The sequence below is a fragment of the Stenella coeruleoalba genome (genome assembly GCF_951394435.1).
Source record: "Stenella coeruleoalba genome assembly, chromosome: 10".
NCBI lineage: Eukaryota > Metazoa > Chordata > Mammalia > Artiodactyla > Delphinidae > Stenella > Stenella coeruleoalba.
Genome location: NC_137156.1, coordinates 84804442 through 84830203, shown reverse-complemented (window position 1 = coordinate 84830203; position 25762 = coordinate 84804442). Strand labels below are relative to the sequence as shown.

Here is a 25762-nt window from a genome sequence, read left to right as displayed (position 1 = left end):
GGGCAAAGCAAACCACCCATCATGCTTCAGCTCAGTACACAATGCATTAGTCTCACCTGACAACTTGAGAAGTAAAATACAGTGTGCCAAGAGGCACCCGGGGCTCCATTTCAGGATTCTTCCCAAGGATTCCCCATAAAGGTGACATAAACACACATAGTTATTCCAGCAAGGGCTTGCAGCTAAACTATTCAGTGACAGCCAAGACTCCAAATTTCAGTTCTGACTTACCCTACTGCTTTCACTTCTTCTTTTACATCTTCAATTTATGGTTGTCAAAAATCTAATTAGTTATTAATCCTTAGGAATTATGTGCTCCAAGCATGATAAGAAACCAAAAAGGACTAAAGAGAGGGAGAAGGAAGACTTAACTGTGAAAAACTCATTCACAATGAATGTCTAGGTAGATGGGGGCTTAGCCTCAATTACCCTAAAAATGAAAAAGTCAGACCCTTCTTTAGCGAAGTGACAGTATCCCAGCATTTCCTAAGGCTGTCGGGCACCACAGTAGTTTCAAGCAGATACTTTGTGGAATAAGCATTCTAAGATCAAGGGGTATATTACTCCTTCTTGGAGACTCATAGGGCAGATTGAAGGCTCTGAGAAGTCCTGCAGTTAAAACACCTATATATATGTGTTGAACTCAGCATTTCCCAAACATATATTAGCCAAAGAATCATGTCTATTAATAAGGGCAAATAGATTTGAGCCACTGGTTGAAGCCTTTATTTAACACTTTTAAAAGCATCATGGATGGTGCACTTCATGGGGTATTATAATTCTTTTAGATAGCTGCACAAGACAGTTCTTCAGAGAAAATCAAATGACCCACCCCATCTTTGTAACCACACTGCTTCAAACAGGAATCTGCACCAACATGGAATATCCATCTGCTTTACAGAACTGAGATTTGGGATTCTTTTCAACATGACATCCAAAAGAAGATTTTGATTCTGCCACGGGGAAGCAGTGACACACTCTCTCTTATCTTTCTCTTTGTTTCATGGTATGCGATGTGCTCTCTCCTTCTCTGTCTAACCATCCCTCTAAATAGATATCCATGCTCTTATTATTTATTTTTCTTTACCTGCTCTCAGTTTGATAACTGGGAAAACACTCCTTTATTTATTGATGTCGTTCATAAGAACAGGATAGAATCACAATATCGGGGGCCCTGATTCACATTAGGCCATGTATGTGATGACTAGCTTATTTCAAGAAGGGTCTACCTTTTTGTCACAATTCTGGCACCCCAGGGGACATTGGGTATCTGCTGGATTTTAGAGAAAGCTGCTCCCAAAATAATAAAGAAACTGTAACTTCCAGATTAACTAATTAGTTAACTCGGAGACTCAGCTGCATACTCCATGATTCCTCTGTTTGAGAAAGAAGTGTCTTGACCTCTGAGAAACTCCCTGCTCCTGCAGTATTGGATTTTTCTTTAACTCCATGCCAGGGTAAGTCATTTCACACAAGCCATTGACAATAGCGAAGTGGGTGCAACATTTATTCTGGGAATATTTTGTTCGTCATAGTTACTGAAAACTTTTTAAAAGGACCAGACAAATAAGTCCATAATGTACATTCATAGTCATTTCTTTGGGCAAGTCACTTAAAGTTCCTATGCCTCAGTTTCCTCACCTAGAACAGGGAGATCAAACTTAGACCTCAGAGTGAAGATATAGTGAAAAAGTGCATTACCTGTCTTTAGGAGAGTGGCTGACACAGCAAGTATTCAACAAAGAATAGTTAACGTAAATCTAAAGGTCTGAGGAGGATGCAAACGCCTACTTTTCCCTAAATTGTTAAGTAAGAGGGACTTTTTATGTTCAAATTTCACTTTGGATTAACCCTCCTGTTGGAGTCTTTTTCTTTTGCATCGTTAATATATAGTGACCAAAAATCTAATTAGTTATTAATCCTTTGAAATCATGAGCCATAAGCATGGTAAGGAGGCAAAAAAGGCTACAGAGAAGGAGAAAGACGAATCGTTAACTAGTAAACGTTCATTCATAATGAACTTGTATGTAGGTGGGAGCGAAGCCACAGTTGCCCTAAATTAGCGAGAAATTTACATCCCTAAGAACGATTCTGCCATCTCCATTACTTGGAACTATTAGATTCATGTTTGGGTAAAATTGAGCTAAACTGGGCTCAAGTCACATTTGGGGGGCCTCCCTATAAATTAGCCCGTGAAATCCCTGTGATTGAGGTGAAATTTCCAAAAGCTTAGTCTTCTCTGGGAAAATGAACAGACCAACGGTTCCTGGGCGTTAGCTCCACCCCACTTCAATCTGTTAGTTTTACGTCCAACGTCAAAGGCGAGCTCTCCTCATTCCAACTGTACCCTGAACGCTCTCCCCCATTAAATACAGTTTAAAGGCCAGCTGCAGTGTGGAGCCTTTTCTCGGAGCCTACAGTTTCAAACAAACGACTGGGCAGAAGCCAGGATCTATATGGGCTCACGAAGACTGTAAAACATTTGGTGCGGAGTGGAAAAAGACGCCTGAGAGCTCTGCCAGGCGTTTTCAGCTTTCTTGCACCTGTGCCAAGTGTTTTGCAGCTCCCCTACCCCTTTCTTTGGAAGGGGGGCTGGTGGAATGGGGCGGGGTTGGGGAGATAAGCAAGCTTTCGGAGGGCATATGCCATGGGAATTGAAAAACTTGTTACCACCATTGGATACTTGTTTCCTGCCCAGTCCCTTCTCTGAAGGCAAAATGAGGACCTCCAGCCAATCTTAGTACTGGAATTCTGAGCATTTGAGCCTACTTGACATTTATTTCATCCTATCATATATCACCATGGACTCTGAAGACCACCTCCTCCCCAGCCCCCTCCCTGAAATCTCTCTCTTGAGCTCTCAGTTGAATCACCTCTGCCCATCACCGACACCAAATTGCCAATTATTTCAAGGAAATAATTTACACGTTGAGACAGTTTGTAATATGCAAAAATGTGTGTGGAAGAAAGTATATGTTTCTTAAAGGAAGAACACCCAAAATGTTTTCGGATGAAAGTGTGAAAATGTCTAAACATAGATGACATGATACAGATCATGAGAAAGTCAATTTGAAATTATCCTGAAACGTTGTGATAATGTTTTCAAAAGAAGGAGAATTCAGGGGAAGGGAGGTGCTTCTCGGACCCTGCACAGTAGTGTTAAAGATAAAAAGTTCCACAATGGTGTATTGATTCCCATGCATTTTTTCAGTTCATTCAACAACCCTATGAATTATTTTCCCCATTTACAGTTAAGGAAACAGAGGGTTAAGAAGATTAAGTCACCCGTCACACTCCTAGGAAGCAGGGCTTGGACTTGATCCCTGGTCTCTTTACCTCTGAGCTCTCACTGTTAGGCAGGCCACATTCCTCTGAAATAGAAGCCCTTTCAGCTTATCGAGTTGTTGATGCAAAGAAAATCACACATAGAGATTCATTCCTTTGGCTTAAACTTGGATCTCTGTTAAGATGTAAGTGTTCTCTCAAGACAAAATATACAGCTTCATCAGCCACTTGAACTTATCAGGAGTGAGAAAATTAGATCCTTTTCTCTGGGCGTGTTTTACTAGGTAGAGAGGGGCAGAAACATCACTGGGCTGCTGTAGATGGGAAAGGAGCAAGAAGAGAGCAGCCGCTGGTAGGGAGACGGTGAAGAGAAGTCTCTGAAAAATGGAATGGGAACTAAAACTTGTCACTTCCTTACTCCTCCAGTGATCTCCCACTGTTCTCTGATTAATTCCAAGCTCCCCACCACGATCCGTGCACAAAGCTTCCAGCCTTAGCGGAAAAACAGTCAGTTCCCCAACTTAAGGTGCTCTTTTCTACCTCAGGCCATTTGCGTGGGCTGACTAGCTTCAATTAGCCCTCCAGGTCACAGATTTTTACTCTTTCCCTCTGAAACCTAGATTTAAATTAGGAGGCCTTCGTTTCATCATCCCTTAGCACTTTTCTTTTCCTTCATGCTACGTAATTAAATCTGTAACTCCGCAGTAAGAACAGAAGGAGTATATCTTTTATAAACCCCTGTGCACCCCATAACTAGTATATTCCCTGGTACATGGTTGGCACGGATTTACTATTTTGTGGAAGAATGAATGGATACAGGGTAGCACAATCTACCTTGGTACTCCCTGACTGTTCTAGAAGGAAAAGCACCACTGAAAGTTCAGCCAAGGACTTGAACATGTGCTGGATTGGACACTGACACGATTAAAGGAGATTCTTGACTACGTAGGTATATAAAAGAGACCCTGGCTTTGTAAAAAGGTTTCAGGTCTTAGATATCTATTTTCTAAGGTCTAGGTGTTATATATAAATATATATTACACCCATACACGTATATGCTAGTATGTATATATACTGTATGTATATTACATGTAATATACAGGTATATTAGTAACTATCAACATGATTACTATTTTGTCATTATTATAATTTTGTTATTATTGTTATTATTAGAGTAGCTCCCACTGGCCCGACAACTTGCTATGTGGTAGATACTGGCCTAAACAATTTATATGTATTATTTAGTTCAAGCTTCATTAAAAAAACCCATAAAAAGGTATTAATACCTGCATTTTACATATGAAGAATTAGGGCTTAGAACAGTTAAGACATCTGATCAAGATTCTTTTAGAGCTAAGATTAAAAGTTAAGTTTATTCAAAGCCATTTATCCTCAAGGACAATTGACTTCCAGTTCATAATTCCATCACTCAAAAACTCAAAGAAAAAAAATCAGAACTCCCTCCCTTTTATCCATTTTTCTCTTTTTTCACACACACACAAACACACATCCCCCAAGCTTAAGTGAACAACAAAAAAACCCATCGCATGATAAGAGAAAAAAGAAACAGAGCAGGAAAACGAAGGCCACAGGACAGTTAAAACTACATGAACAACCTGCTACCACATCCATCCACCTGCTCAACAAGGACATCTTCCTTTTTTTTTTTTTTTTGACATCTTCCTTTTGAGTTGAACTTTTCCCCAAAGACTTCTGGACATAGCAAGCCTGACATAATCCAAGATCTCCCATAGAAGTTTACTGGCTCCATTCAGCTATAACAGGAAGTATCCTAACATGCAGTAGGCACTTAAGTAAACTCTAAGTTTTCTTCCAACCCCTAGACACAGTCATTCTCATCAACAAGTAAAGACCTGTTTAGAAGCAAAGCTCGGGGCTTGTCAACAAAGATCCTAGTGATACTGGCCTTCAGCAAGTAAGACTCTCAGTAAAATGAGATATTGGACACCATTAGGGGTATATTCGATATGTTGCTTTGTGGGGGGTCAATGGAGACACGGTGGCAGCTAAGAGAAGATGACTGGACAAGATGCTGGCCTGCTCTTGCCCTGCAGCCACTGTAACTCTTAGGTATTTTGGTCCTATATATGATGTCACTGACACCCATCTAACATTCATTCAACACACACCAAAAATACATTTATTGGGCTTCCCTGGTGGCGCAGTGGTTGAGAGTCCATCTGCCGATGCAGGGGACACGGGTTCGTGCCCCGGTCCGGAAGGATCCCACATGCCGCAGAGCGACTGGGCCCGTGAGCCATGGCCGCTGAGCCTGCGTGTCCGGAGCCTGTGCTCCGCAACGGGAGAGGCCACAGCGGTGAGAGGCCCGCGTACCCCCAAAAAACAAAACAAAACAAAACAAAAACAAACATTTATTGAGCACTATGCTCTAGGCAATGTTTAAGTGGCTACAAATTTCACTTCTAAAAAGTGGAGGAGCAGGCGCTTCAGAAGGGAGGAGGAGAAAGAACAAGGAAAAAAGGCAGAGAGCGCCCGCAAGCCAGAGCACCACGGCAGGCCTTCCAGCCTCGACATTCTAAGTTTCACACTCACTTAACCTCTTGTGGCTCAATTTCTCCATCTTTAAAACGGGGACAGCTACCCTGCCTCAGGCTTCATGAGATAGTTGTGCTGTATGATGTCAGAGAAAAAAAACATAAGACGAAACTGCTCTATCCATTATAAAGGTCCTATGATTGCTCCATGAGCCACAAAAAAATTCTTTTTCCTCGTGAAGCATCTCATCATTTCTCATAACCCACACGGGAAGATCCTCAGTGCCTCCCCAGCGGTATTTGCCGAGCTGCAAACGCCCCACACATGCTGGCTTCCCACTACCACACCCCAGCTGCAAAACATTCGTCCCTTCTCAGTTTAACGTATTTTCTTGCAGCAACTTGTCCACTAACAGGCAGAGGTGCATTAGTGGGAGATTTATGCTAATATCTCAGCAGTGAAAATCATGAGCCTCACTATATTCTCATTCAGTCTGAGACAAGTAGCCAGGGTATGTCCTTTAACAGGATTTCCAGGAAGGATACTGCATCTTAAGAAACGCTGATTTGTAGGCATTTATATATTCCAGGAAGAGGGCTGTCTTAAGTGTATCAGAGCCTCGAGCAGAGAATTATTTTAATGCCCCTGCCTCCCCTCCACACGTCTCCAGCATAAGAGAGGAGCAGAAAATATCCACTGGCTACAGAAATGCTGGCATTGGAGAAGAGGCTGGAACCGTTTTGAAGAGCCCTCGTAAGACAATAAGACAAGCGGCCTGGAGAATGGGGTGCTATCCATCCCCAGCAACTGCTCCTAGGATGGCCCTGCCAGCATGTGTAACGGCCAACTGGTTCATCTTGCTAACTATAACGCTCAGCATATGGGGCGGGAGTGTTTATAGATATATACATACACCATACATTTTTCACAGCAAGTACATATAGAGACCATCCAACTGTATATTTTGCAGACATACAAACACGCACATATATTGTCCATATGTTCAAACAATTTTTAAGCTATATCATGAACAAATAAAGATCTCTTTACACAAAAAGTTGCAAAAGGTACCACAGTGAACACTTTGGAGCATGTATTTTGAAGATGAAAAAAGTGGACTTGAACTCCAGTCTGACCTTTGCCAGGTATGTAACCTGACCTCTTCTATAAAATGGGAATAATACTGGGATCTTCCCCATAGGATAACCGTAAGAACTACTCGAGCTGATGCATGTAAAACACTTAGCGCATCACCCAGCATAAGGTAAATTCTCAACAAAGGTCAGCAGTATTACTTCTAGATACCAAGCCAGGTTGTGCTCACCAAACTTCTTTCAGAATCAAGAGAAGTCAAAACAAATGTCAAGATATTATACAGTGCCCATCTAGGGCCTTCAACAACTTGACGTCTCTTGTCTGTTTCTCACTATATCCCAGGCACGCGTCTGTCATTGTACTTACCCCATGGCAGCTCTCTCCCCTCACTAGCCTATGGCCATCTTGAAATCAGGAACCGTGTGTTTTTCATCTTTGTTTTCTCAGCCTGTGGAACAGAAACCAGTTCATGGTAGGTGCTCAATAAATACTGATTGAACAAACTACTATTCACAGGTGACACATCCTATGCAGAAAGATCTGCAACTGGGAAGTGTCAGATTCAGCCCATCAGGGAGATGTACAAATGTAAATTACCACAGTAAAAGCTGATCTCTTAAACAAAGAAGTCCAGATAAAGCAAAGGAGTGCTAAAAAAAAAAAACACTATTTTCTTCAGATATTTTCTTTCACTGAGAATATATGAATGTACATATTTTCTCTCATCTTTTCGGATAACGCCAAAGGACAAGTGGATGTTTGATCAAGACCTGCATCATTTTTCTTGCATATACCACCTCCTTAATGCACAGCCTAAAATTTCAGCCTTAGATCTTAAAGCGAAGATCACAGAGACTCTTTTTAAACACCTATGTGAAGAACTCTTCCAGACATTGTATCTTGTATCTTAGTAAATTTGGTGAATTCAAATTCTTATCTAACCTGTGAATCCCGAACACATGGAGATACTGTGTGTATGGTAAATTTAAGTCTTGGAGCATGGACAGAAATATCTCTGGATGAAATGTGCTCCTGAATGGCAAACAATAAAAAATTAAGTGTAATGACTATGTGGAAAGGTGTTTTGGTGGCCCAGTGGAAAGAGCAACCATGAATGGTCAGGATACCCCACCTTTCCACTAGCTTTCTCTTAGGGAGTCACAGAGCCCAACTTTTTACCATCATCAAAAGAGTTTTATTCTAAGAGTTCCTTGTTACAATGCAATACTCCTGAGAAGCTGACCAAATGAAGTTATTCTAAGCCATTATCACCTCATCAGGAATTTATTATCCAGTCATTTGGCAGAGTTTCTGGAGGAGATTGCAGAGGGAACGGGAAGGATAAATCCAAATCCTTGGATGATATCTATGAAGTCTCAATACAGATCAACATCATTATTTTCTTTTTTTTAGCACAGATTTCTGGACTGGGCTCAGCTCATACATATCCACTTCCCTAAGATGGACACTATGAATTGTCTACCCAGATCTATTCTTTCTCTCACCAAAAAAACCCCTCTAATTTTAGTCATGTACCTCCTGTCTCTCGTATAGCTCATGTAATTCATGGGACACAGGTGAAGCTTCACGGGTAGAGCCTGATGAGAATAAACGAACCTGACTGGTCCGAGGATGGCCAGGTGACCTAAACTGACCCAGTCTGATTGAAAGGAAGGACTTAAATATTAGGCTAAGGGGAGAGGTGCCCTTTGTCATTTTCATTTGGCATAAATAAGGAACTAAAGTGTCTTGGTTGCTACTGATGGCCAACTGATGGCCATGATTAAATCAATGCCATATCTACATTCATATCATTGGCAGAGAAGAGATGAAAAGAACTAAGCTCCCTAATAGTGTTAACCCACTATGACAATTAAAAAGCAAACCTGTTCAACTCTAGACCTTCTGTTAAGTATGATAAATTTTCTTATACTTAAGCCAATTAAATACCCGCTTTTGTGATATAAAAGAAGAACTACTGCATTAACTGTCCATATTGATTTTAAGATGTAGTTCAATTTGAAAACATTAAAATGTATATGGGAGTGTGAGGGGCAGTACCTATTAAAATTTTGGAGACAAGCTATAAGACAAAAATATGTTGGAATTGGCTTGATTCATGATTCTGAAATTAGAATGTCCACTTAGGATTTATGGTCTATAATTAGAAGTGGTTTCAGGCCAGTGGCTACCCTTTCATAGACAGCAGCCTAAAAAATCTTAGACCTTGTTGATATGAATTGAGTAGATAATTGAAAGGACAGAAGATTAACCTTTTCTAGATTTTTCATTTGTAGGCATACGAACACAATAAAACTAGATCCTTCAAGAAAAATACACTACTGAGAAGAGTTGAAAAGAAAATTCTTTTTAGATATCATGAATACCTCTAACTCACATAATTGTTCTTCTTATAATTAATGGTTATTTACCTAAATCTAGACTTAATAAATACCTTGGCCACTTCCAGGATCCTCTATCTCCACTATTATAGCTTGTTCAGTGCCTCTCCTCTACATGCCTTCATGTTTATTCTATTTTGGCTCAACTCTGAGCCTGAGTTTCAGACACGACCACTTCATAAAGCAACTGACACCTTTCTTTCTCTACACAGCTACTTAAGCTCTTTAAAACAGACTTAAAAAGAGATCAAAACACGATTACATGTACCATTTAGAGTTTTTCCAAAAGGTGAAACAGTAGTTTCCTAGCATAAACAATTTCTATTCTCACCATGCGCCAAACCATCTTATTAAACACTTGGGTGTAGGGGTCCTGGGTTTAAGCCTGAGAACAAATACAAACCAATACAATCATCCAAAGAATAGGAAAATCAGTCAAAAAAAGAGCACCTTATTCAGCACCTAGTTAAGGTGTAAGAAATTAAACTGGACAGGATGCCTCTTCAAAAAGACACCCAAATAACTAAAGAGAAGGTATAATTTAGAAGTCCCTACACTGAGTCACTTTCCTGGGCAGTTTGTTTTTGTTTTGTACTTTTTGTCTTTTTTTTTTTAATCAGCCATTCTGATTGCCAGCCATTCTGCATTCCCCAGATACAGAAATGTGAAACTTAACAACATGTTATGATACAGCTGGATCATTCCCCTATAAATTTCAATGTATAAAATTATTTTGATACTGAAAAGAAAATACCACTTCCAGGAGAAAATTTTACGAGTATTGGTGGGGGGTGGGTGGGAAACGCACCTTTTATTATCCTCAGAGAACAAAATTAAACAGCGAGACAGTTTTTAACCTGGCTAATGTGATTAACAAGATAGTAAAAACAAAGTAGGCAAAATTTTAAGAAGTATCAAGTTTTGTCATCTTGATGGATGGTCACTGCAAGTAATCATTTCAGAGAAAAGTATTTTTTAAAGTTTTTGCAAGAATAATCCAGTGTGAGCATATACAAATGTTAGTATTTATTAAAAGCACGTATAACAGTAGTGGTGGAGGGAGGAGTGTCAAGGATAATATAACGCCTGAACAGGTGACTTACAAGTTATGACACATACTTGCTTTTTTAGTTAAAGTGAATTTTGCTTTTTACTGCTGTGAAAAATTGGGGCAAATTTTACACCATTTCTCAAAATATTCAAAAGCCATTTTTAAAAATGGATTTTGAAAAACCACAGCAAAGAGTAGGCATTCAATAAATGTTTCTAAGAATTAAACTGAATTGATCAATGCAGTACTACACAGGCCAGGTAACAAAGAGAACAGAGGCTATTTGAAAGGTAATTCATGCTGAAAAATAAACAGTTGAAGAAACAGTAACTTGTATTACAATCTATTAAATGCATTAATACAATAGGGTAATAATATGTCTATCAGTATGAATTTAGGCCTCTTATATTTATCTGAGAAGAAAAATGCAGTAGGCTGTTGGTGGTTAAGTTTGCAAGCAATAATTCATATGTATTCCTAACCCCTGCAAAGAACTGGATCATCTTATGGGGACGGTTTCAACATCCTAGGTAGGAAAGGACCAATACGAGATTAATTTATAAAGATGCTATGAGACACACTTAACTAAGGTAGAACATTCGTAGAGAATAAAATTTCTAAAAAAGAAAAAATTTAGTTGTAAATCTCAGATGCGAACTGAAATGATGTTTATTAAACAAATAACTATTTTGGAAAATATATCTCCCTAATATTGTTCCCATTTGAAATTGAGAACTCAGATTTTGTGCCCAGCTAAAGTCCTGAATTTCCCAGCCTCACATTTAGCTGTAATGGGCCATGAGAAATCATTCGTTCAATGAGCTTTTGGGGAAAATATGGTTATCTTTAAAAGGAGCAGGTCTTACAGGTACTGCCTTTGCCCTGAACCCTCCACTGTGTTCAAGCCACTCTTTTTTGAGTTTTCTTACCTGCAGCCAAAAGCCATCCCAAACCCAAACAGGGTTCTGACATCTTAAAAGTAATTTATTATTATGAAATAGGATGTCTCTTCAAATTACATGAAAATAAACCAGCACATATAAGCAAACTAATGCAATAAACTTTTTACCCCTTTAAATAACACGAAAAAACTGGCAGTAGCAGTATCTTAATGACACAGAATTTCCAAGGACTTAAAAATGAAGCTTTGTTTTCTCTTTCTCACAGATGCAGGTGGGACCATAAACTCTTTCTAGTCTGATGCAGAGAACTCCCCTAGCCAAAACAAGACTATCACCTAAAAAAAAAAAAAAAAAAAAAGACTACACATGAAGCAAACTAACAACTTGGGGAGGTGGGGTATATGTCTGGGTTCCAATAACTAACCAGCCTGTAGGGAATTTAAAAATATTTTACCTGGCCTGTGGTTACTTATTGGATAAAGGCAAAATATGTTTAAAAATGAAACAACTGAACAAAGCTTAATAGAAAGTTTTCTGTAATGGGAAGCGTATGTCTAATGGATTAGATCAGCTGTCTAGATTAAATTATTGTCATTTAGATAGTAACTCCTTGTCAGATGACATTCCAGCAACAAAATAACTAAGTCACTGATTTCTTTTCAAATCACTTATGAGCACAACTAAATCACTTCCAACACAGCCTTAAAATACAGAAACCTGCAACTTGAGGCTTCTTCAACTTAATTCTGTATCTCTCTTTGTCTTATCTGCCAGGTGTCTTCCTGAATCCATGGTGGGCATTAGAGGATTTGTTCATTTTGAATATCCATTCATTATTATTCTGATTTTCTGGGATAATGATTACGTACTTTGAAAAAAGTAGAGAAAGTTTAAAGGACAACGGAACAAATTTCTAAACACACCACATGAGGTTACAGTAGAAGAATATAAACATACCTCATGTTTTGGGTTTTTTTTTAATGAAGATCATTCATATTTGAGTAAAAACCTGGGAGTAAAACTCTTCCAAACGACTGTGCCTTTTAACCTACACCAATGTCCGGTTTCTTGGTACTTTTTCAAAATTATTTCAGCCAAAAATAATACTCAGATTTTCCACAGGGCACATTTTGAAAATGTATTTTTATTTATAGCATTATACATAAAACCTATAAATGCTCTGAACAGTATGGGTTTGATATGTCTGAAGGTTTTTTTTTTTTAACGTATATTCACAATATCTTCCAGGAGAAATATATGGCAATGAAGTTAAACTTCAGCTAACCTTCTAGACATAACTCTTAGGTACTCCCAGATTTACTAGTGATCAATTCTGCACACTTGTGAAAAACCTAGGATAGTCTTTGACACTTTGATATACAAATTCCACTTTTAAAATTACGATGTTCATAGAGCTGCCTGTAAGAATAGACTTCTTCATTTCTGAGAAGTAGAGAAGAGAGAAAAGGTAACAAGGGAATTTTTTTTTAACATGTGTTTTCTGGACAGCAGGCAAGCAAGCAGTTATTTCTGGAACTCTTTCACTGCATTAAAATATCACAGAGCCAAATTCTGCCCTCAAATGATTTTTCTTAAACTTACTTGAGTCCATATGTTTCTAAAAGCTGAATTTGCTTCATTGCATTTCAAGGTCTAACCTTGCTGTTATTACACAGACAGAATCTCCATGAAATTGAATTTTTGTTTGTGTAAGAACAGTGTATTTGAATATTTCCCGAAGCAAGATGTGGGCAAAGACTGTGAAGAATTAGGGTTAGTAGAAAATAAACTGCAGATCATCAAAACATCTCTGAACTGGCTAATTTTTCTTACAAGATTTCTCCTTTTACTTGGAAAATGCCAGGAAGACGTCTGAGAACACAGAAAGGAATATCTAGAGAATTTTTATTTATAAGTATCTCTAAAAAACATTAACAATGTCCCTTACAATTTTCTCTAAAAATGTTTTTATCTCCATTTAGCTAGTGAATAAAATACAAATTTCTATGTAAAGCATCGTCAATGCAAAACAAGAAAAAGGAAAATCTAGACTGCAAGGGATTCTGCTTAAAACTGTTATTTTTCAGAGTATGGCTGCCAATTTAATACCAAATGGCCGTTAATTGTGTGGTATAAAGTAAAATATTATGTGCTTTTCTGTATAATTAATGAATCTTAAATTCAAGAATTTAAAAGAGGCAAAACATTATTCCACCAGATTCCATACATTCAGGAACCTCTACATAATATCACAAATCTTCTTTTAAAGTTTCTGAACATTTGTCATTTTCCTATAAAGCTATATTCATCTATCATACCAAAAGTACCTGTTTCATTTTTCAGATAATAAGGGGGAGAAAAAACCTCTCCTACATCTGCACAAAATATGTCTATCCTCATTAGATCCATTTTTTCAATTAAATTCAAGTTTCTCTGTCCAAAAGGCATAAATCTGGGTATTGATTTAACTATAAACTCATGAAACTCCCGGTAGTCTTCTAAAACCATTTTACTTGGATGAGCATATAAGCTTTTAAAATATCAAGTTATTCCAGTATTTAATACACATAACTGCTTCCAGAGGGGCTAAAGGCAATAAGGCACAGCTGCCCATTCCATCTGAAGAAAAACTAGACTGCTAGCCAGTGTCTCACTACTTTCTGTTTTTTTTTTTTTAAGCGTTTGCTTCTATTTTATTCAGCATGAGTTTGATACCTTCTGAACATGAACCATATCACCAGCAGCCAAAATCAATAACCTATCTAATCAAGGCCCTATGAACTAACAACAGACCCTCAGTGCTCTGCTCCTATAAAATGTAGTTCATTCTAAGTCTTTCCTTCCAAACCAGTCTAACGTTAAATTTATTATCCTCTTCTGACAAGGTTAGAGCATTGTCTACCTAGACTTCTAGAAAGACCCTTTTGGGGAGCAAATCAATTACCTCTTGAAAAGAAAAAAAAGAAAGAAAGAAAAGACCTCTCTAAACTCTCCTTGAAATCTTTTTATGTTGCTTCAATTTTCTTTTGAGAGCAAGGAATCTTCGCCATGAAGCTTTCATGCTGCAAGCAGCTACTTCTTTTCAAATAAAAATCATGTGTAAATATTTCACAGACATGTCTCTACTGTGAATTGCACAATATGAAAAGGAGATGTTAAAGAAATATTTCCCTAAATCAAACCAAATAAGAATACAAACATTTTCCTAAATCCACGAAGTTTTGAAGTCTAAGCCACAAATTCTCCTTGTATAAAACATCATATGTTTTTTTTTTTGATATCCTGTAAGCTGTGGCTGAATAGCCTTCACTCAATGACTTCATAGTGTATCCGATACTCATGTTTATTTTAAGCTTCTTCAAATGATATTTTCCATCTTAAAAAGTGAGAAGGATTTTTGCCTTGAAAGATTATTCATAGGTAGCAACATAAGCAAAACCAAAAGTTTATCCAAATTTTCTTTTCTCCCCCAGATCTGTGACATTAAACACATGTGTGCAAAAACCCTTTTCGTGATAGCAATTTTCCTTTTATATTTTAGTTATTTAATGAATCTTTCTCCCCAGCTAGATGCTGAGCTCTTTCTGGACGGGGCCTTGATAATCTCCACCTTGTTGTTTTAAAGTTTCCATTACTAGACCAATTCCCTTGGGACCAAGTACACACTCATTCAAGACAGCAGCTAGAGGAAGGAAGGTGATCTGTGGCTGGGAAATATTGAAGTTCACTAGTCTGTATGATGATTGAACCTGTGCCCTTGAACTTTTTAAGCCTGCTATCGAATGCTCTAACCAAGATACCCAAAGATGGAATAGGGAAGCATGAGGACAATACTCTTTGCCCTCAGTTCAGAATATATGAGTCTTTCATGGAACATAGCTTTGAGCACAGAAACAAAGCTTTATTTTTTACTACTTAAATCTGCTTCTGTAAAGGTGGTACTGTTCCCCAGGAGGGCAAAAGCCATTGTCTTTTTCACATTCATATGGAGTTCAAAATCAATAGCTTTAGCCATACTCATTACAAGCCATGCAAGTGATCCTTTGAATTCAGTGATAAGATGACATTAGCACCACCTACAATGACCACAGGCTTCTTCCAGTATGAAGTCTATCACTGCAGCCATCTCCAGCATGGCCCATTACCATGAAAGATTTAGCAGCTAGAGTGTCATAATGCAGTCAGTGCTGATGTTCATCTGGTTTTGTGATGCCCATTTGTTCCTCTGATGCTCTTTATGCTGGCAAGAAAGCTGATACATTTCGTTGACCAAATATCCAAGAGATATAGATCTCCTAGTAGGAGAAAATCCAGAGTTTCCCAAGAGGAAGTTGAAGGGAGTACACTGGCCATATTTTTCTCAGGTCAATCTCTCGGTCACCAGGTTCTTATAGGAATCTTCAAAAGACAGTGTATTGCTCACCATGTCCAAACACTGTGAAAATACAGACTCAAATGCATTTTGGAAAATCCTGTATTAAGGCATGGTCTTTATTTTCAGGTATAACATGTCACAAGGTTATCTATTAGATGATGCTAAAATTCTGCTCAAGTGTTATTTAAATGCAGAAATCAACAACTATATATTCCATACCTATTACTCTGTAGCAAATAACAAGCCATTTATGTTTCCACCAATATTCTTATTTACTATTGTTACCTAAGTACAGTTTTATATGCAAGTATATAGAACTGCACTCTCCAATACCATAGCCAATAGCCGCATGTAACTACAGAGCACTTGAAATGTGGCGGTTCCAACTTGAGATATGCTGTAAGTATAAAATACACACCAGATTTCAAAGACTAAATACAAAAACAAAGAATTTTTTTTACATGTAAATTTGATAATATTTTGGATATACTGGGTTAAATAAAATACATTATTAAAAATAATTTTATCTGCCCTTTTTTCACCTTTATAATGTAACTACTAGAAAATTTTACACTACATATATAGTTCACATTTGAGGCTCACCCTGTATTTCTGTTGGACAGGGTTTATATAGAAGATAAGGCTAGGTCAGAGATCAACTAAAGCAAGTAATATCCATAAAATACAATAATTTCTAGCCTTACTTATTTCCAATATTCTCTTTCCCTGGAGGAAAAGGAAGAGAAAATCTGTTAAGACATTTATTGTACAACCTTTAGATCTCAATGATCCAGAATTTACTAAATTTTTGCTCTAGGTGAATATTCAGTGTTGAAGATTCAAAAAGAAAATTGCCACTTCTTAAATTGCCACAGCTGATTTTGACAAGTTTGGAATGGAAGGAAACTTCCTTAACATGATAAAGGACATGTATGAAAAACTTACAATGGATATCATACCTGACTGTGAACGAATGAAGGAAATGCCCTAAGACTGGGAACAAGGTTCAAATGCCTTCTCATCACTTCTTTTACTAGACGTTCTAGCCAGTGCAATCAGTCAAGAAAAAGAAATTAAAGCCCTCCAGATTAGAAAGAAGAAGTAAAATGTCTGTATTTGCAGATGATATGCCCTGCATACAGAAAATCTGAAGGAATCCACACACAAAAACAATATTTTTAGAGCTAACAAACAGATACAGCAAGGTCACAAGATATAAGATCAATATACAAAACTTAATTATATTTCCATATACAATGAACAATCCAAAAATAAAATTAAGAATAACTTTCACAATAAATTTTATTCTTTTTGCAGCATGAAAAAGAATAAAATGCTTAGGAATAAATTTAACAAAAATAAGTTCCACAGTTATACACTAAAAATTACAAAATACTGCTGAGAGAAATCAAAGAAAATCTAAATAAATGGAAGGACATTCCATGTTCATGGACTAGGATACTCAACACTGTTAAGATGGAAATTATCCACCAAGTGATCTATAGATTCAATGCAATCACTCTCAAATTATCATCAGATTTCCAAAATCGACAAGCTGATACTAAAATCTATATGGAAATGGGAAAGATCTAGAATAGCCAAAGCATTTTGAAATAGAAAAACAAAGTTGGAGGGCTTTCACTTCACAATTTGGAAGTTTACTATAACTTGATAACTACAGTTATCAAGACAGTATGGAATTGGCATAAGGATGGACATATAGATCAAAGTAACACAGCTGAATCCAGAAATGAATCTTTATATTTATGGATAATGGATACTCATCAAACATACCAAGGAAGTGCACTAGAGAAATAATAGCCTTTTAAACAAATGGTGCTAGTACAATAAACTATCCACCTACAAAAAGGGGGGGGGGCAGAGAACGCAGACCTTTTATTTCATGACATATACAAAAATTAACTTGAAATGTCCAAATGTATCAGAAACTTTAAGAGCTAAAACAATACAATTTTTAGAAGAAAAGAGAGTATCTTCAAGACCTTGAATTAGGCAAAAATTCTTAGATACGACATCAGAAGCATAATCTGTAAAACAAAAAAAATGATACACTGGACTTCACCAAAATTCAAAATTTTTGCATTTCATGAGATTTCATTAAGAAAATGAAAAGACAAGCAACAGACTGGGATAAAGTATTTGCAAAATACATATCTGACCAAGGACTTATATCTGGAACATATTTATACAAAGAACTCTTGAACTCAAAAATAAGACAATTCTATCAAAAGTGGGCAAAAGATTTAAATAGGCATTTCACCAAAGAAGATATAGAGATGGCTAATAAGCACATGAAAAAATGCTCAACATTATTAGTCATTAGAAAAACACAAATAGAAACCATAATGAGATACAATTCTAGATACTCACTAGAATGGCCATAATAAAAATAGACAATAGGGCTTCCCTGGTGGCACAGTGGTTGAGAGTCCTCCTGCTGATGCAGGGGACACGGGTTCGTGCCCCCGTCCGGGAAGATCCCACGTGCCGTAGAGCGGCTGGGCCCGTGAGCCATGGCTGCTGAGCCTGCGCATACGGAGCCTGTGCTCCACAGCAGGAGAAGCCACAACAGTGAGAGGCCCGCGTACCGCAAAAATAAAATAGACAATAATAAACACTGGCAAAAGTGTGGAGAAGCTGGAACCTTCATACACTGCTGACATAAATGTAAAATGGTACAGTCACTTTGGAAAACAGTTTAGAACTTCCTCAATATGGCAACATAGAGTTACCCGATAACCCAGCAATTCCACTCCTAAGTATATACCCAAGAGAAATGACAACAACATATATCCACACAAAAGCTTATACATGAAAGTTCTCAGCAGCATTATTCCTAATAGGCAAAACTTGGAAATAACCTAAATGTTCATCAACTGGTGAATAAATAAGCAAAATGTGGTTTATCCTTACAATGGAAAACGATTCAGCAATAGAAAGGAATGAACCATGGAAACAAGTCACAACACTGACAAACCTCAAAAACATTACGCTCAATCAAAGAAATCTGCTACAAAAGGCCACATATTATAGAATATGATTAAATTATATGATGTCATTTATGTGAAATGCCCAGAAAAGACAAAAGTATAAAAACAGAAAGTAGATTAGTGGTCCCTAGGGATGGGAGGGGGAGCAGAGAGGAGGAATTAACAGTAAATGCACATGAGTGACCATACAGGGATACTAACACATGTTCTAAACCTGGTTTAGAACAGTGATGGTTGCACAATTTTACTAAAAATTTTTGGAATAGTACCCTGGAAAAAGGTGAACTATCTGATATGCTTCAAATCTGACTCTACCACTTACCAGCTGTGTGACTTGAGTGAGCGATTTCACCTCTCTGAGACTTACACTTTTCGTCTATAAAACAGAATTAATAATGGTGTCTCCCTGTGAGATCATGGTGACCATTAGAGGCAAGGCATGCAAAGCACTGAGCAAAGTTAGGCACAGAATAAGTGCTCACCGATTGGTAGCTAGAATTATTAGCTACCTCTCCAAATTACTTCCAGGCTCTTCCAAAATGAGCTCGGCTTCACACTCCTTTGGTTAAGGAACTGTCCCTACGCATTCCTAATTTGGCATATCGCACTATTATCATTGTCTTCACCAAAGGTCGCTAACCCCCCTGCCCCCCAAAAGTACCTATTCTTCTAGCTCCACTAATCCCTGTAGAGCATTCCATTCCACTAGGGATGCTTCTCTCTTAAACTCCTCTCTCTTTATATATATATATGTATCTCCTCTGTCTATATTACTACGTACATATCACTCACGTGATTCAGAAGCACACAATCACATGACTGCCACCTACCATTTCTTGAGTGTATAATTTCACTCCTGTGCTACCATACTCCCCCGCTGCCTGAGGCCATGGAGATGATCAAATCATGGGACTCTTGCCTGGCAAGTTGAGATGTAATGTCAATCCTTCTTTACCACCATTCCAGATAGCCAGAGTGGAATGCTGTCTGATATTATTTCCTATCCTTGCATCTCGATTAAATCTTTACGAGAATACATTTGCACCAAGAAATGCTCAATGATTGCAGAATAAATAAATACATTTAACAAAAGATAAAAGTCCTACAAAATACATTCCAAAAATTTAACTAGGTTATTGTTCTATCTTCTTTGGCTGCTAGACAGAGACCCAAGCCTCTTTCTTCCTACCCTGCTCTCTAAAATGTTCAACACCCAAGAAATGAACTCAGTAGGAACAGGCAAGCACAGGAGTTTAGGTGTGTCAAATACCTAACTTATAAAGAAATGCCAAGCACTCTGTTCTCAAACTCCCTCAATATACTGCAAATATTCAGCAGCACTTTTATGAATGAAGCAATGCATGACTGCCATCACAATTAGTCTCCCTTATTAACAACTTAGCAACTCTTGATTTCCAAAAATAGAAACATACATTGTAGAAAATTTTCCCCTTATTTTACCTCCTATAGTTCTTTGAAACAAAAAAAATCAGACATTTTCCAGGAATTTAGACATCACAATTTCAACCAAAAGACCTGTCTTTATCAAAGGAAATAACAGCTCTTGCTAAGATTTTTATTCTTCAGACGATTTCTAAATTGCCCCCTTCCTTTTTTAAAAATACATTAGAACAGATAACAACCTACATCATTCCATTTTTTGTCACTTTTGATGGGATCTTCTCTTTTCTGCTTCATTTGTTTCTGCTTCATCTTGTCTCTATCAAAATATCACTTATTGAAATTTTTGGTGAAACTTCCTGGTTGCATTAGTTGGAGGTTGGGAGCAGCCTCCTGGCCTTGCATCAACACTGACCATGAATGTGACCTGAGGTGAGAGCCTCTCAAAAACACGTGGAGATCAAAATACCTAACCCACTTACCTCAAAGGCATGTGGAGCAAATAAGTGAGACCACAAGTGTGAAAACACTTCAGTGATTTGGGATAAAATTCAAAATCATCATTAAGCTCCTTACATTTCTTCCTTGGCTCTGAATGGGTGGACCCACCAAAGACAAATCCCCAGCTGTCCCCTGAAATTCAAAGGAACTGCTGAGTTCGTAGATCTCATCTTTTCTTTTATTCATTAAGTAGGGGAAAAAAACATTCTATAAAAAAAAAGTAGGGGAACGGCATTCATAAACTTGGATCTTTCTGTTTGGAAGGAGGCATAGATTTGGGGCAAAGTGTTTATTTTGAATCTTGGATCCAATACTTAAAGCTGTGAGCAAATCACTGGAACTCTGGTCAGTGCCCTCATCTGCAAAATGGGAGTGAGTATCAAAGGTCATAAAACCCTTGAGTGATACTCAGATGTAAATGCTTATTAAATATTTAGCAACTATTTCAAAAAGATGCATGTTCAATATTTAAGGAGCTCTAACACCTATCAGCTTTATTGTTTGTTCCACTGTGTAGTTCTCAATAAGCTTTCCCCTGCGCTCTATCCTGAGCAAGAAGTGAATTTTCAAAACAGATTAGTTTTGCAGGAACACAGATTTACAAATACACCAAAATTGAAATGTGATTTCTTTTTTCTTTTTACTTTTTATTGGAGTATAGTTGATTTACAATGTTGTGTTAGTTTCAGGTGTACAGCAAAGTGAATCAGTTATACATATATCAATACATATATGCACTCTTTTTTTTTAGATTCTTTTCCCATATAGGCCATTACAGAGTATTGAGTTGAGCTCCCCGTGCTACACAGCAGGTTCTTATTAGTTATCTATTTTATATATAGTAGTGTGGATATGTCAGTCCCAATCTCCCAATTTATCCCTCCCCCCCAACCCAAAATGCAATTTCTTTTTTTTTTTTTTTTTTTTTTTTTTTTGCGGTACGCGGGCCTCTCACTGTTGTGGCCTCTCCCGTTGCGGAGCACAGGCTCCGGACGCGCAGGCTCAGCAGCCATGTCTCATGGGCCCAGCCGCTCCACGGTATGTGGGATCTTCCCGGACCGGGGCACGAACCCGTGTCCCCTGCATCGGCAGGCGGACTCTCAACCACTGCGCCACCAGGGAAGCCCAAAATGCGATTTTTTGAATAACTTGTCTGTTATCATAACAGAGTATGGGATAAAGGAGTAAAAAGAAAGCTTCATTACTGCCCAGACCAATTTGACTCTTACAAAGCTAATTAAACATGTCTTGAGTATATAAAATATATCATTCCCAGATAAAAGCATACTGTTAAGTTCTTCATCTTATTAAGAGCTTGCATTAATGCTTCTTCAACATAAATTTTATATCAAGACAGGTACTATTTGAGAAGCCTCACAATAGGAATGACCTAAATTAGGGTGACAGAGGCACAAGATGGATCACCAGGGCCTGTCTCAACAAGAAGAGGAATGAGGATTCCGTCTTCCGTTATTGTCCGATTCTAATGTGCTAACATTATCTTCTGGAAAAAGCTTCCTTCCTCAAGCCGTTGGCCCCTCTGGAGCTCCGCATCAAGCTAAGGGATTTCACAACCCAGAGGACTAGACCCCAAACCCCAGAGTCATAAAGTCAATGATGAAAGGCCCTTAGAGGTCCTTGAAACTTTATACTTTGCAAATGAGGAAAAAGAGGCCCTGATAGGTGACATGTCTGAGATTATAGATACCGATACGTAGTATAGCATTTCTTGAGAGAAAAGAAAGCTAATACAAGACAGTCACCAGAACGTGTTTGAGCACTAAAATTATATAAAAATAAAGTTTTAAAAATTAATCAATGAATTCCATCAACTGATCCGATGGGTCCATGCCGCCTACTTTCTATTACCTCCTTGACTATTCTAAAGCACCATTCTGGCTCAGGTGTGAGCCCTAGTCTTTGGATACAGTCTCTTCAATTGTTCCTTCCAGCCTATATTTAAAAACTCCTTTTTCAGTGTGAACTTTCCCCCTTTGGGGTGCTCCCTCTCCAAGAACCTAAACTGAAGCCAAAGTTAAGAACAGCAGCGTGACTTACCATCAGGTGCGAAAAGGCAAGCGGGCTTCCCTGGTGGCGCAGTGGCTAAGGGTCCGCCTGCCGATGCAGGGAACACAGGTTCGTGCCCCGGTCCGGGAGGATCCCACATGGCACGGAGCGGCTGGGCCCGTGAGCCATGGCCGCTGGGCCTGCGCATCCGGAGCCTGTGCTCCGCAACGGGAGGGGCCACAACAGTGAGAGGCCCGCGTACCGCAAAAACAAACAAACAAACAAAAAGATAACCGGCAACCAAGAACTTTACCAGATGAAGGTTCTTAAAACAAGCTCTGCTCGCATTACTCCCCTGTGAAGTACTCCTTCGCTGCTAACTAAATCAAGGTCCAACTTCTTCATGGACGCGGATGTTCAAGGCCATTTACTCAGATACCATGGCTCATTTCCTATTATTTCCCTATGCTCTAGTTCAGGTATTCTCAACTTGACTATGTATGGAAATCATTTGAGAAGCTTTAAAACGCTGTAAGTGACCAGACCCTCCCTCAGACCAATTCAACTATAGTCTCTTGTTGGTGGGAGGGGTGCATGAGAGGACACATAATACAGTGACTGAGAGCACAGCCTCTGACAAGCTGAGCTAAAAACTAGGCAACGCTACTTAACTGTTATATGATCACCGGCAAGTTACCCGGCCTTCCTGTGCCTCAGTTTACTCTCTACTAAATGAGGAAAATAATAGACCACTTCTGTAGGGATACTGTAAGAAATAAATAAGCAAACATATGCAGAGCTCATAGAATTATGCCTAGCACAAAGAAAGCCCTAAGTAGTGATGCTATTTTTTATTATACTTGAACATGTAGGACAGTGATTTGTCTATAGGAATTACTGAATGTTTCTGATTTAAATTTAATTGAATGTTGCCATAAATAGCCCCTAAAACTGTGATGGAAAAAAATCAGTTTCAAGGACTGTTTTGCTATCACAAAAGCTTCACCATTTAATACTGAGAACATCTTGAAAAAAATCGCAGGATGGATAAACCCTCAAGATGTTATGCTGAATGAAATCAGACAGATACTAAAGTAAAAATACTACATGATTCCACTTACACCTAGAGCAGTTAAATTCATAAAGACAGAAAGGAGAAACTTGGGACTGGGGGGAAGGGTACAATGGGGGATTGTGGTTTATGGATACAGAGTTTCAGTTGGGGAGGATGAAAAAACTTTTAAGATGGATGATGGTGGTTGCACAACAATATGAAGTACTTAATGCTACCAAACTTAAAATTGTCAAAATAGTAAATTTTATGTTATGGTATTTTACTACAGTAAAAAATGTCAAAAGAGTAAAAAAAAAAAAAAGTCACAGGAATATAGAATGGACATTGTTTTCCCTGATTATAATATTACCTTCAATCTATTAAAAATCCTTTTATATTCTTTCTTCTCTTTCATGTTCCCCAGATGAAGGCTATATTTCAATAACTTTTTTTTAATGTATGACTTCACTTTTAATAGGTACAATCAGAAACTGACCCAACCACAGAAATCTTCCTCAGTGATCTCCGTGCAGTGAATTGGAGCCATAGTGAATGCCCTGTGACCTGCACGGCTTCCTCAAACAGAAAATCCTGCGTATTGATGGGTAAATTTTCACTGACATGGTAAAGTTTCTGTAGAGTTGACATCTGATTGATGCTGTGACAGCTATTTGGTTGCTGTCAGTGCAACCATATTAGAAACTGCTCTTGACTTTGTGAAGTCATTTTTTAAAAGTTGGGGGGTGAGGATTAAAAAATACTTCATTGACATCCGAAGGGCACTTATATACTGACGGAATAATGGTCCTCACTGAGGGATCATTGCCTTGAAAGAAATAATATGTGTGTATATGTATACATATGTACATACATATATTTGTATATAGACATACACACACACACACCCCTTAGGGACAAATGCAAATCTAGGGAATATGCAACTCCTTCAGATTCATTAAAGGGCCAATGAGACGATGATACTGCATACATTTATGCTCTGTGTGAGACACTTCTACTGAAATTCAATTGTGACTGTGAATGCTTCAGACCAGATACAATTTCAACATTTTCTGCTACTGGAGTGGGAAGACCAAATAGTTATTTCAAATTCACATTTCCCTTTTCCAATTGATCGTGGCACTCCCCTTGGAACATCCCTATGCTACAACAGCTCTAACTTTCCATTTCATTTTCACTGAAAAAATCTAAACATGAAGCAATACCTTCTACTCTACCAGTCACTGAGGTTCCCCTAAGGGTATTTTTGTGTTGAAGCAAGCCACTGAGTAACAGACGGATAGCTTTTTGTCTTCTGAAGCTCATTGACTAAGAAAACAATACACATAAAGGCAGCCTATTCCAACAATATCCCGAGGGGAAAGTAGTCCATTGCCACCCACTTTTAGTGATGGGGATAGAGAGGGTTAGACAGTAAAACACCTTGGGGGTCTACAGAAGATAACATGCCAATACTCTATGCTTTGATGAAAAAAGTAAAAAAAAACAAAATTGATGAAAACTGTGCCTCTTTAGGAGATACAGGAGAAGGTATTCACTGTCAGTTCTGATTAGAAGAGAGTGGAAAAAAGATCCATCAGTAATAGATATGTCACTGAATTTGTACATTGCTTTACTAAATGAAAATCCAAAAACCAAAGGGGCATCAAATGACACTTTGTTATTCAGAGAACATAAGCTATCCACACCTCCAGGGACTGCCAGTGCTCAAAACCATACACTTGAAATGGTGACTTTAAATCCTTTTGTCTGAAGGCATTTCAGACAAATTGTCTGAAGACATTTTTTTCTTAAGGGTACTTCCAACCAAGTGTTCAATTTCAATACAGAAATATAAAATAGGAAGGATAAACATATTTCTGCATCAGGTGCCATAACCATATCTTATTTTATAAATATTTGCACTTTTACCTGCTTAAAAGCAGTATAATTAGGAAAAAGGCTCAAGCAGCATGGAATTATGTTTCTATTTACAATTTTATAAACACAGCTATACTTTCCTTTCAGTGCTGTGACCTGCAGCTGTAAAACATCCTTAACACTATTTGTTAATAATCTGATTTGACTTAAAAATGCTTCCTTCCTTCTCTATATCTGTTTCTTGAAAAAAAATTATTTGTATCTATTTTAGAGAAACCGAAAA

The 25762-nt window shown here is 38.0% G+C and overlaps 1 long non-coding RNA gene across 1 annotated transcript in view; it reads right to left on the bottom strand.

The window, feature by feature from the left end:
• Positions 1 to 25762, bottom strand: part of LOC307192705 — a 796377-nt gene that overhangs the window by 670728 nt on the left and 99887 nt on the right. The window contains exon 3 of the long non-coding RNA XR_013830162.1: positions 7264 to 7345. This is a non-coding gene — a long non-coding RNA (uncharacterized lncRNA). The remainder of the gene's footprint in view (positions 1 to 7263; positions 7346 to 25762) is intronic.